The sequence below is a fragment of the Psammomys obesus genome, unplaced genomic scaffold, assembly GCF_907164565.1.
Source record: "Psammomys obesus unplaced genomic scaffold, mPsaObe1.curated_primary_1811, whole genome shotgun sequence".
NCBI lineage: Eukaryota > Metazoa > Chordata > Mammalia > Rodentia > Muridae > Psammomys > Psammomys obesus.
The window spans coordinates 3,753,879-3,765,918 of NW_026585689.1; the positions used below are offsets into that span (position 1 = coordinate 3,753,879).

Genomic DNA, 12,040 nt, shown 5'->3' on the forward strand with positions numbered 1-12,040 from the left:
CTGCCCAGGTCCCTTAGAATTGCTTTAATCACTTTAGCTTTCATATGTGAATTATCCAGCGGCTACTGCCTGCTCAGTAACCTCAAAGTTCTTCAGAAGAAACTGACTGGATGGTGGAAGCAGTAAGCAGGGGAGGGTTTAATGCAAAACACCTTCTGCATTTCAGAGCTTTGCCTGCCTGAAAGCTGAGCCTTTACCTGAAGGCATGCCCTTGCTTAGCCGCTTTCTCTGCCTGACCTTCCCCTGCCCTCACTTCCTTAATGGGCACAGCTGGGATCACTAGCTCCTTGCTCACAGGTCCCCTCTCAGGTAAGATTAGTACACCGGAAGAAAAACTCGAGCTAAAGCTAGTGGATGGAAGACCATGGCCTGAGAGGATCCAGACATAGTTCTGTGCCTTCAAGGACCAGTTTCAGTTCTACTCATGCATTAAATACTGCTTTCGGGGGGAGAAAAATCAAGACCAATTATATAACCTTTCACAGTAGTGTTCTGTATAAGAAGGAATATGGTCAGACAGTGGGCTTTTGTTTTTATTTTCTGTTTTTTTTTTTTTTTTTTTTTTTGGATGCTGTAAAATCACAGGAAGAAAAAAACCGACAAAGGAAATCACCACAGGTAACAAAGTAGACAGCAGGCCTTGTCAAGCACATAAAAGCAGGAAACAATTGAAGAAGACTCCATTAGGAGAAGTGGTGAGCATGTGCAAATGTGAAGCCTAGGACTTCTTAAAAAGAGTAACTTCTCCCTCTTTGAAACGTATCAATAATGCCGATGGCACACTAAATGTGTGGGCAAAGTCAAGGTCTCATTTCTGTGCACTTCTGCTCTCTCGGGCTCATTGAATAATTTAACAGAACCGCATGTAGCAGAATTTTAATTCCATAGAAAGACAAGAACAAACAGCATTTCTGCAGCAAGGAAGCTGAATAAGATGCATGTTTCGGAAAGGCTAAATAAAAGCAGGTTATAAAAGGAAAAGAAATAAAAAAAAACTGCTTTCAGACAAAATGTAAGACTGATAATGGCAAAAGACAGAAAGCAAATTGTGGAATTCCAGAAGTGGCTAAAGTCTCTTGAAGGCAAAGATTCTGGGCCATATTCAAGGAGTCAGCATGGAAAATATGGGATATTACATTATAGACTTAGGTAGCACAAGAATGAAAACTCAGAAAAATATCAAGATCTGCCTTCTCCCTTCCCAGAAGCCACAGGTGGATTCCTATAAGTTTACAAAATTCGGAATTTAATTTGTATAACTTTTAGAAAATCAACTACCAGGCTTGATAATACAAATGTAAGGATTTCTTTTTTTTTTTTTACTATTAATTACACTTTATTCATTTTGTATTCCTCCATAAGCCCCTCCCTCCTCCCCTCCCCATCCCACCCTCCCCCCCCTTCCTCATGCATGCCCCTCCCCAAGTCCACTGATAGGGGAGGACCTCCTCCCCTTTCATTTGACCCTGTTTTATCAGGTATCTTCAGGGCTGGCTGCAAAGTCCTCCTCTGTGGCCTAACAGGACTGCTCCTCCCCTGGGGGGTGGGGGGAGGTCAAAGAGCTTGCCCTTGAGATCCTGTTAGAAATAGTCCTTGTTCCCCTTACTTTGGGAAACTACTTGGTTACTGAGCTACCACGGGCCAAATCCAAGCAGAAGTTCTAGGTTATATCCATAGATGGTCAAATGTAAGGATTTCAACTGAAGCAATGAACAGTCCTAAATCCTACATGAAGTATCACAGAGTAGGCTCAGCCGTATGTAGAGGGTGAGGAATTGGGCCACACTGACATAGATTGCTTCCTGCAATTATTTAGATTTATCACCTAATTCTAACAGTAGAGTTTCATCCTCTGCTGGTCAAAGGCATTACATATAAATACATCTCTGGAATGCCAGAGCCAGTGCACCTCAGTTCCCTGCGTGAATTTAGTCACTCCATTTTAACCTCGGTGTTTTCTCTTCAACAGGAAGCTCCTCCTTATAACTCCATATTGAGGTGTTGGTCTGGGTGAACTGTAACTGAACATCAAAATCAAAGACTTGGGGTGCAGAACAGGCTCAAACCAATCTAGAAAAGACTCACTCCTAGCTGTGTATGTGACTTGGAACTTCTATTCAGTGACGCCTTATGATAGACTACTTCCAGCGTGCCCTCCTGCCTATGTACACCTGGCTTAGTGACTTCCTGTCCTTAGGATTTAATGCTGCTGCTAACCTGACTACCTGGCACATAAGAAAAGAAAAACCACTGGCAGGGCTCTGTGAATCACTTCTAAAGTACAGTGGTTATAATGTTTGCTTTGTGCCAGCGAGATTTCTGCAGCACTCAGGGTCAATTCTGCCAAATAACTTTTGTTTATAAAGCTTTGTATCTGCAGCCCTGAATTGTACATACCACCACTTTTTTAGTTAGAGTCAGAAAATGTAGAGAGTCTAAGATACAAGATACTTCAAATTTATCTTGACCTCCTAAGAAACAGGACTCAGTTTTTGTCACACAGCAAATTTGACGTCTTTTGGATCAGTAAAAATTTATAAGCTGAACATCACCTACGGGTCATAAACTCTACCCGGATGAGCCAGATAGTTCTTAATCTCAAAAAGCTCAGTCTACTACCAAAAGACAGGTGGATTATGAAACAAATAAATCACAATGCAGAAACATGAGCAGCAGTAAGAGCTCTCAGGAGTTGCTATTAAACACTGGAGCCTGCTGGGGTAGGGTACTTAGAAAAGGCTTTCAAAGCATCAATTTCGAAGAACAAGGAAAAAAAAAAACGACCCAGAAGGAAGAACAGAGAAAAAAGAGTGAGGTTAGATATTCTAACAGAAAACAGAACAAAGCTACAAAAATGCAGCCGTATGGAAACATAAATCTTAAGTGATATGAGCAAGCAGCCACATGGAAGAGAAAACACTGGAAAGATGTAAAAGGGATATATCATGAACCTTCTTAGAATTCATACTAAGTACATAAGAGATAATGATAAAGTCAGGATTATATTTTAGAAAGGGTACACTAGTACAGCTTTAATGGTGGACAAAAGGAGCCAGCCTGTGACTAAGAATGCAACAGGAAACTACCCCAAAGCAACCTACTGGAGTGAAGGGGATAAACTGTGTAACAGCGATGTGAAATAACACCAGTACCATCACTCTTCTTCTATGCTAACAGAGTTCCTCTGCCAGGTCCTATGTAGGATGTGACCAATCCCAGCTGTGTGGAGAACTGCCATGTTCAGGAAAGGTAACTGAGATGGTCATAACTGGTTCAAGGTAGGACTGTGAGTCCTCCAAGGTTTGCAAAGGAGACTCCAAGCTGGTGCCCACACTGAAATGAACCTGCATCACTGGTGGTGCCCACACTGAAATGAACCTGCATCACTGGTGAGAGGTGCAAGCCATCTGGAAATTCTCAAGTTTCTTGAAAACTGGAAACCAGCTGGCTAACTGTATTTATATGACTCTTGACTGTAGGGCCATGACCACAATGTCTACATGCCCACCCGTTCCTACTTACAACTTTGAGTCTAGGAAATTAATTAAATACGGTGGAAAGTATGATCATTCTCTTGTGTTGCTCTGTCCCCCCGCCCCAATAAACTTCTGAAATCAATTTGAAGATCAACAACAGCCACTGTTGGAACAACGAGATAGAAAAGAGTTCTGTTAGGATGATGTCTACAGTTACCTGTTGCTTTGCTCCCTGTCTCTATTTTCTGTGCATTGATTTGGTGCCTGGAGCTGTAGTAGCCATATAATAGGTACAAGAGAATGAGTGAAATAGTTGAAAGTCAACAGGAGATGGATGAGATAGAATGATGAGAGGATCCAGGTTTTCTTAACTTCTGAGCCTGTCCTCCTACCTGTTCTGAATCCCTTGCCCCTAGATTGTTAATTAAGAAATACATTTAAATTACCTTAAAACGAGTCTTCAGATGTCTCCAGATATTTAGAAGTGACACCAAATTAAAATAATCAGTGGAAAAAAATAGCTGAAGTTTTTCTGCCACAGGAACCAGGCCTTGTATTTCTCTACATAACAAAGTACAGGGGGAAAAGCAATCTTTCCTTCTGTTTCTGAAAAATGCCGAAACAAGTCACATTAACTTTTACCAGAGTAAAGAGGCATTCAAGTGCTTGATAATAGCACAAATAACAGTTAATTTGAAGCTGCAAACATTAGATATGAGCCATTGGAATTTTATAGCTAGTTGAATGCACCTTATATTGTATATAGAAGGTTTCTAGCAGAAAAAGCACATTTACCTTAAAATTCCCATTTCCTTTTAGTATCAACATTAAAAAGGAAAATACTGGTTTTCAGCTGAAGCATCATTTTACAAACATGAGAGATGTCTGCTCCACAAGAAAAGAAGTTGGCTGCCTATTTGACTCTCCAGGAAATCTTGTTATTTCATTCAAAGACAAAAGAACAAAAACAAAACAACAACAACAACAAAAACCCCACCAATGAGTAAATTCTTGTTTTCAAGGGGATTATACAATAGCCTATAAAGCAGTATGGTAACTACAAAGTAAAAACTGAGAAATAATGAATCTGACACTTTACAATCCAACTATTTGTACTTCAATGTCATAAACAGTGTTAAATTAGTTAACTGTTGAATCAGCTGAAACTTTAGAAGGGGCAATATAAAGCTTTAATTTGGTATATACGTTTTCACTTTTAGAAAAATCTAAATTTCCCTCATTTTGGCATGCAGATATGTTCATTAATTCAAATTAAGTTTACCAGTGCACCTATCCACCCAAACTCTGTCTGGTTCCATTCAGTTCTGTAACTAGAGATGCTATGGACTTTTCTGGACTCAGTAAAGATGTTGCAGATTCAGACAAGGCAGTGTGAGAGAAGAGAGATCAATAAATGGTGAATAGTTGATGGGACGAGAGGTTTTATGATTCAGACATCTTTGCCTGCACTTAGCCACGTGTTGACAGTGAGATCCAGGCCTAGCATGATTTACTACTGAAAAATGGTCCTTTCCCTTGTGGTGGCTTCCACTCTCAGTATTCAAAGGTCATCTGCCACCTGCTTCAAACAATATAAAATCTCCCGAAAATGTTTCCTGTATCTTCTCCATCTGATACCATCTCTCCATATACCTTCCTGTTTTCCAACAAGGATTCTCACTTGGAGGCTCTTTCCTATGTGTACAAACATGCAGTAGAATGCTCCTTGGTCCCGTTGTTCCTTCTGCGTGTCACCCTTATTTCTAACCGCCTTTATCTTCTGAGCTTTATCTGGAATGACACCCTGTTTCTGGAGAAGCTAACAGGAAATGACCTCGTTTGCAGAGATATCAATGAATCCACACTATTCCACTGACCCAGAGCAACAGACTGGCCCATGTATCCAACTCCAGTCACTACAGTGTTACCCGGTAGAGCCCCTCGGTACCATGCTATTGCAACTAGAGATTCTGCCTGACGTTCTACGGTACTTCAAAGCAGCCTGGTGACTTTGGCCAGGAACCACTCCAAGAGTTGATTGACTCATCTTCTTTGGACATCTTGGTTCATCAAGGAGCTGAATGTGCTATCCTGAGATATTTAGCCTACCTAGGCCCCGAGAATTATTCTACTGTGAAGATGGCATTATGAATGATACTGCCAAAATACAGAGGAACATTAAGGGCTATTATGAAGTTTCCATATCAACAAATTTGAAATTTTAAATGAAATAACTTTCTGAGCACACATATCCACCAAAATTGTACTATGGAGATATTTAAAAACTTGAGTAGGCCAATAACAAGTTATAAAATCAAATCAGTAATAAAATGTATCCGCAAAAAGAAAAACCTGAGACTAGATATTTTCACTGGTAAATTTTGTGAAACTATTAAAGAAAAATAAACACTAATTTTTATTTTCTTTTTTTTAATTTTTATTTTTCTTATTAGTTACATTTTGTTAACTCTGTGTACCAGCTGTATCCCGCTCCCTCATTCCCTCCCCAACCCCACACCTCCCTGCCCCTTTCCAAGTCCACTGATAGGTGAGGACCTCCTCCCCTTTCATTTGACCCTGTTTTATCAGGTATCTTCAGGGCTGGCTGCAAAGTCCTCCTCTGTGGCCTAACAGGACTGCTCCTCCCCTGGGGCGGGTGGGGATGTCAAAGAGCCTGCCCTTGAGATCCTGTTAGAAATAGTCCTTGTTCTCCTTACTTTGGAAAACTACTTGGTTACTAAGCTACCACTGGCCACATCCGAGCAGAAGTTCTAGGTTATATCCATAGATGATCCTTGGTTGAGTGTCAGTCTCAGAAAAGACCCTGTGCCCGGATATATTTGGTCCTTGTGGAGCTCCTATCCTTTCTATATCATATTAACTCCCCTTCTTTCATATGATTCCCTGCACTCTGCCATGGTTTGGTTATGAGTCTTAGTGTATGCTTTGAAACACTGCTAGGTAGAGTGTTTCAGATGCCTTTTGTGGTAGACTCCTGTCATACGTTCAATGCACATCCCATTTGTCTTTCTAAATGAGGATTGATCATCTTACCCCATGTCCGCTCTCTTGATTATCTTTTTTATGTGTATAGATTTCATTATGTTTATCATATCTTGTAGGTCTATATAAGCAAGTATATACCATGTTTGTCTTTCTCCTTCTGGGATATTTCACTCAGAATGATCTTTTCTAGATCCCACCATTTGAATGCAAATTTCATGATTTCCTCCTTTTTGAATGCTGAGTAGTATTCCATTGTGTAAAAATACCACAATTTCTGTATCCATTCCTCCAATGATGGACATCTGGGTTGTTTCCAGGTTCTGGCTATTACAAATAAAGCTGCTACAAACATGGTTGAACAAATGTCCTTGTTGTGTACTTGAGCAAATTTTGGGTATATACCTAAGAGTGGTATAGCTGGTAGCTTGAGGTAGCACTACTCCTAATTGTCTGAGAAAGTGCCAGATTGATTTCCAAAGTCATTGTACCAGTTTACATTCCCACCAGCAATGGAGGAGGGTTCCCCTTTCTCCACAACCTCTCCAGCATGTGTTGTCACTTGAGTTTTTCATCTTGGCCATTCTGATGGGTGTGAGATGAAATCTCAGGGTCGTTTTGATTTGCATTTCCCTAATGGATAATGAGGTTGAGCATTTCTTTAAGTGTTTCTCTGCCATTCGATGTTCCTCTATCGAGAATTCTCTGTTTAGCTCCGTTTCCCATTTTTTAATTGGATTACTTGGTTTGTTGCTTTTCTGCTTCTTTAGTTCTTTATATATACTGGATATTAGCCCTCTATCAGATAAAGGGTTGGTGAAGATTCTTTCCCAATCTGTAGGCAGTTGTTTTGTTTTGATGACAGTGTCCTTTGCTTTACAGAAGCTTTTCAGTTTCATGAGGTCCCATTTATTGATTGTTGCTCTTAGAGCCTGTGCTGTTGGTGTTCTGTTCAGGAAGTTGTCACCTGTGCCAATGAGTTCTACCCTGTTTCCCACTTTTTTTTCCAACTGATTTAGAGTATCTGGTTTTATGTTGAGGTCCTTGATCCCCTTCAACTTTAGTTTTGTGCAGGGTGATAAATATGGATCTATTTTCATTTATCCGCATGTAGACATCCAGTTGGTCCAGCACCATTTGTTGAACATGCTGTCTTTTTTCCATTGAATGGATTTGACTTTTTTGTCAAAAATTGAGTATTCATAGGTGTGTGGGTTTATTTCTGGGTCTTCTATTTGGTTCCATTGATCCTCCTTTCTGTTTCTATGCCAATACCATGCAGTTTTTATTACTGTTGCCCTGTAGTACAGCTTGAGATCGGGGATAGAGATACCTCCAGATGATCTGTTGTTGTACAGGATCGTTTTGGAGATTCTGGGTTTTTTGTTTCTCCATATGAAGATGAGAATCTTTTTTTCAAGGTCTGTAAAGAATTGAGTTGGTATTTTGATGGGAATTGCATTGAATCTGTAGATTGCTTTTGGCAGGATGGCCATTTTCACAATGTTAATCCTACCAATCCATGAGCACGGGAGATCTTTCCATCTTCTGAGATCTTCTTCAATTTCTTTCTTCAGAGACTTGAAGTTTTTCTCAAACAGGTCTTTCACTTGCTTGGTTAGAGTCACACCAAGGTATTTTATGTTATTAGTGGCTATTGTGAAGGGTGTTGTTTCCCTAATTTCTTTCTCAGCCTTTTTGTCTTTGGTATACAGGCGGGCTTCTGATTTTTTTGAGTTGATTTTGTATCCTGCCACTTTGCTGAAGGTGTTTATCAGTTGAAGGAGTTCTCTGGTTGAATTTTTGGGGTCGCTCATGTATACTATCATATCATCTGCAAATAGTGACACTTTGACCTCTTCCTTTCCGATTTGTATCCCCTTGATCTCCTTTAGTTGTCTTATTGCTCTGGCTAGGACTTCAAGTACTATGTTGAAGAGATATGGAGACAATGGGCAGCCTTGTCTTGTACCTGATTTCAGTGGGATTGATTTAAGTTTCTCTCCATTGAGTTTGATGTTGGCTATAGGCTTGCTGTATATTGCCTTTACTATCATTAGGTAACACTAATTTTTAAACTATTCCCAAAAATGTTGAAAAAAAAAAGAATTCTCTTAAACTCGTGCAGTAAAGCCACCGTTACCTTGATAATAAAACTAAATAAGAATAAGGATAACACCAAATGTATAAAACTCTCAAAAACAGCATCCCCAATAAATACAGATTTTAAAATTTCCAACTAAAGACTAATACACAAAAAGACCGTGTGTCACAATCAAGGAGGATTTATTACAGGGATATAAGGATGGTTCACTATATGTAAATCAATAGATACCACACGTGACTTCAATAAAACAAAAGTCAAAAAGCATACAATCATTTTAATACACACAAGATGTAGTATTCTATAAACTCCAACATCCTGTCCTGATAAGCACACTCAATGAATTATGTGTGAAAGAAATGAACCTTGATTAAAAAAAAAAAGCTATATGGGAAACCCTTAGCCAATTGGTGATATCTGTGATATCATCTGTGATCTGCAACAAGTTATGTATGCCCACTCTCACCATTTTATCAGTGTAGTACTAGAAGCCTTAGCCAGAACAATCGGGCAAGAGAAGGAAATAGAAGGCACCCAGATAGGAAACTATGGCTCCTGTTTAGCGATGTTATGATATGTACATAGGAAAGTCTAACAAATCCACTAAAAATCTAACAGAAGTGGCAAGTAAATCTAGTAAAACTGTAGGACAGAAGATTATCATACAAAAACATATTGGTCATTTTCCTATCAATATTCAAAGTACTTGAGACTGTCAACATAATCACTTTGGATCACAGTTTAGAAATTTCAATTTATTCTCACTTTGTTCCATCACTTTGGGCCTGTGATAGCATAATATGGTGGAGCAAAACCCTGTACCTCTTGCCCAAGAAGAAAAAAAAAAGAAAGAGATAAATTCATTCAACAATTGAAAAAAAAAAAACATTGTCAATGTTCTAAAGACACCCCATTAGACCCTATCTATTTTGGGTTTTATAACATCCCAATAACACCATTGGTTAGACTAACTTTAAAAACATTGTCACTTGATGCTAGAGAGGCAGAGGTTAAGCACTGTTTGTTTGTTTGTTTTTCAGAGGATCACGGTTCACCTCGCAGCACTCAGATGGTGGCTCTAGCTTTACAGCTGTCTATAAACTCAGTTACAGAGTATTTGATGACTTCTTCTGGCCTCTGGTGGCAGTGGGCAGGCATAAAAACGTATACATAGACATATAGACAGGCAAAACACCAACACACAAAATTTAAATAAACTTTCAACTGATCAAAACTTAAATGTAATAACAAAAATTACAAACAAGGAAAACATTGCAACGTCAAGACATCAATGTAGACAATGAATTTCTAGATCAGACCCTAAAAGGATAGACAACAATATCTAAGTAGACAATTAGAATTATATAAAAAATAAGAAGCTTCTTCATTCTGAAGAAAACAATAATACCGGAAGAACTTGTAGAATGGGGAAAAAATAGCTAATCATTCAACAAGGCATTAATATCAAGAATAAATAAGGAAATTAACAGCATTTTGATGATCATATTCCAGGGTTGTTTTTTTTATTGATTGATTGTCTATTGAAAATAAAATTATCTTCATACAATATATTCAGATCATGGTTTCATCTTCCTCATCTCCTCCCATATCCTCCCTATTTCCTCACCCTTTCAACTCCATGCCTTCCTTCTCTCTTTCTTAAGAAAACAGACAGACAAAGAGAAAAGAAAAACAAGAATAAAACAAATGGAAAAAAATTAACAAAGAGCACAAAAAAATGCAGAGACACACAAAACCCATCAAAACAGAAAATCAGAAATTGTAACATACAAATAGAAGACCAGTAAAGTAAAAGAAAAAAAAATAATTAAAAATTAAAATACCCAAATAAAGAAAATGAGACAAAAATCTTTCTAGTTGAGTTCCTTCTATGTTGATTATCTACTGCTGAGCATGGGGCTTGCCTTCAAGTGCAGTTTGCATACTAGCAAGAAACTAATTTTTCTCTTGGAAGAGGTTGTTCATTAGAGATAGATTTTTGTTTGGGGATAGGAACTCCTGCCTGCTTCCTCTATCTGCTACGAAGCCTGACAACCTGAGCTCTATCTCTGGGACCTACATGGTAGGAGGAAGAAACTGATCCTGCAAGTTGTCCTCTGACCTTCACAAACATGCCATGGCATATACCCTTTCCCTCAACAAAAGAGTTTAAATTTAAAAGAAATATAAATTATGCTATCTTCTATAAAAAACAACCCGAACGTTTCTCAGAAATTGAAGTAGAACTACTGCATGCCTCAGATGTCCCACTGTTAGGTATATAGCCACAGGAAATCAGATGTACATAAAAAAAAAATACCTGTGCTTCCACGTTTATGATACATTATTCAAAATCGTCTAGATGCAGAGTTTAGACAGGCAGATAAAAATGTGACATAGGGCTGTGTCTAGACATATCAAATGAACTAAAGAATATGAATTATAAATTGTGAAATATGAAAAATATTTGATATCATTACAGCTGTGAATCTAGGCTAAATTGTCTCAATTTATATTACAATTTATATCTCAATTTATAATACAAATTGTCTCAAAAATTGTCTCCATTTGTCTTATAAATTATGAATGATGTTTACGTAAACACATAAAATGTGGGTATATACATAAAAGCACATTATTTAGATCCATACAAAGAATGGGATCCTGTCATTTGTGGCAGTATAGGTGAAATGGAGGAAATGTTAAATGAAATCAGCCAGGCACGGAAGGACAAATAGCAGACTATCACGCATGTATACAACATAAAGATGATTGTTTTATAGAAGTAGGGATGGGAGGCCGAAGGGGGAGAAGAGGTGGGGCGAGGTTGAGTAACAGACAACCAAGACACAGTGAAATAGAAGGAATAAGATCTAGTGTTCCACAACACAGCAGGGTCAATATCGTTTATAATAATTACATGTTTAGATGTACAGATTTTAGCGGGTTTATCCTATGTTGTATGTTTATATGAGTGAGTATATACCGTGTGTGTCTTTTTGCTTCTGGGACAGCCCACTTAGGATGATCCTTTCCAGGTCCCACCATTTACCTGCAAATTTCATGATTTCCTTATTTTTCATTGCTGAGTAATACTCCATTGTATAGATGTACCACAATTTCTGCATCCATTCTTCAGTTGAGGGGCATCTGGGCTGTTTCTAGCTTCTGGCTATTACAAATAAAGCTGCTACAAACATGGTTGAGCAAATGTCCTTTTTGTGTACTTGAGCCTCTTTTGTATATATGCCTAGGAGTGGTATGGCTGGATCTTGAGGAAGTGCTATTCCAACAAACTAAGCAAAAGAGAGGACCCTAACTAGAATGCTCAATCCCCATCCTGAAAGGCAAAGAGGATGGACATCAGAAGAAGAAGAAAACAGGAAACAACCTAGGAACCTGCTACAGAGGGCCTCTGAAAGCCAGAAGAAGAAAACAGGAAACAACCTAGGAACCT

At 38.6% G+C, this 12,040-nt stretch overlaps 1 protein-coding gene across 12 annotated transcripts in view; it reads right to left on the bottom strand.

Annotated features, from left to right (window-relative positions):
• Positions 1–12,040, bottom strand: part of Hhla2 (HERV-H LTR-associating 2) — an 85,367-nt gene that overhangs the window by 22,953 nt on the left and 50,374 nt on the right. For 3 of the 12 annotated variants that reach the window (XM_055594961.1, XM_055594953.1, XM_055594938.1), the window contains one exon: positions 3,923–4,082. The exons of 7 other annotated variants lie outside the window; for them this stretch is intronic. The gene's annotated coding sequence lies outside the window, so the exon portion shown is untranslated. The remainder of the gene's footprint in view (positions 1–3,922; positions 4,083–12,040) is intronic. 2 more of the 12 variants (XM_055594970.1, XM_055594947.1) reach the window with 1 other exon arrangement.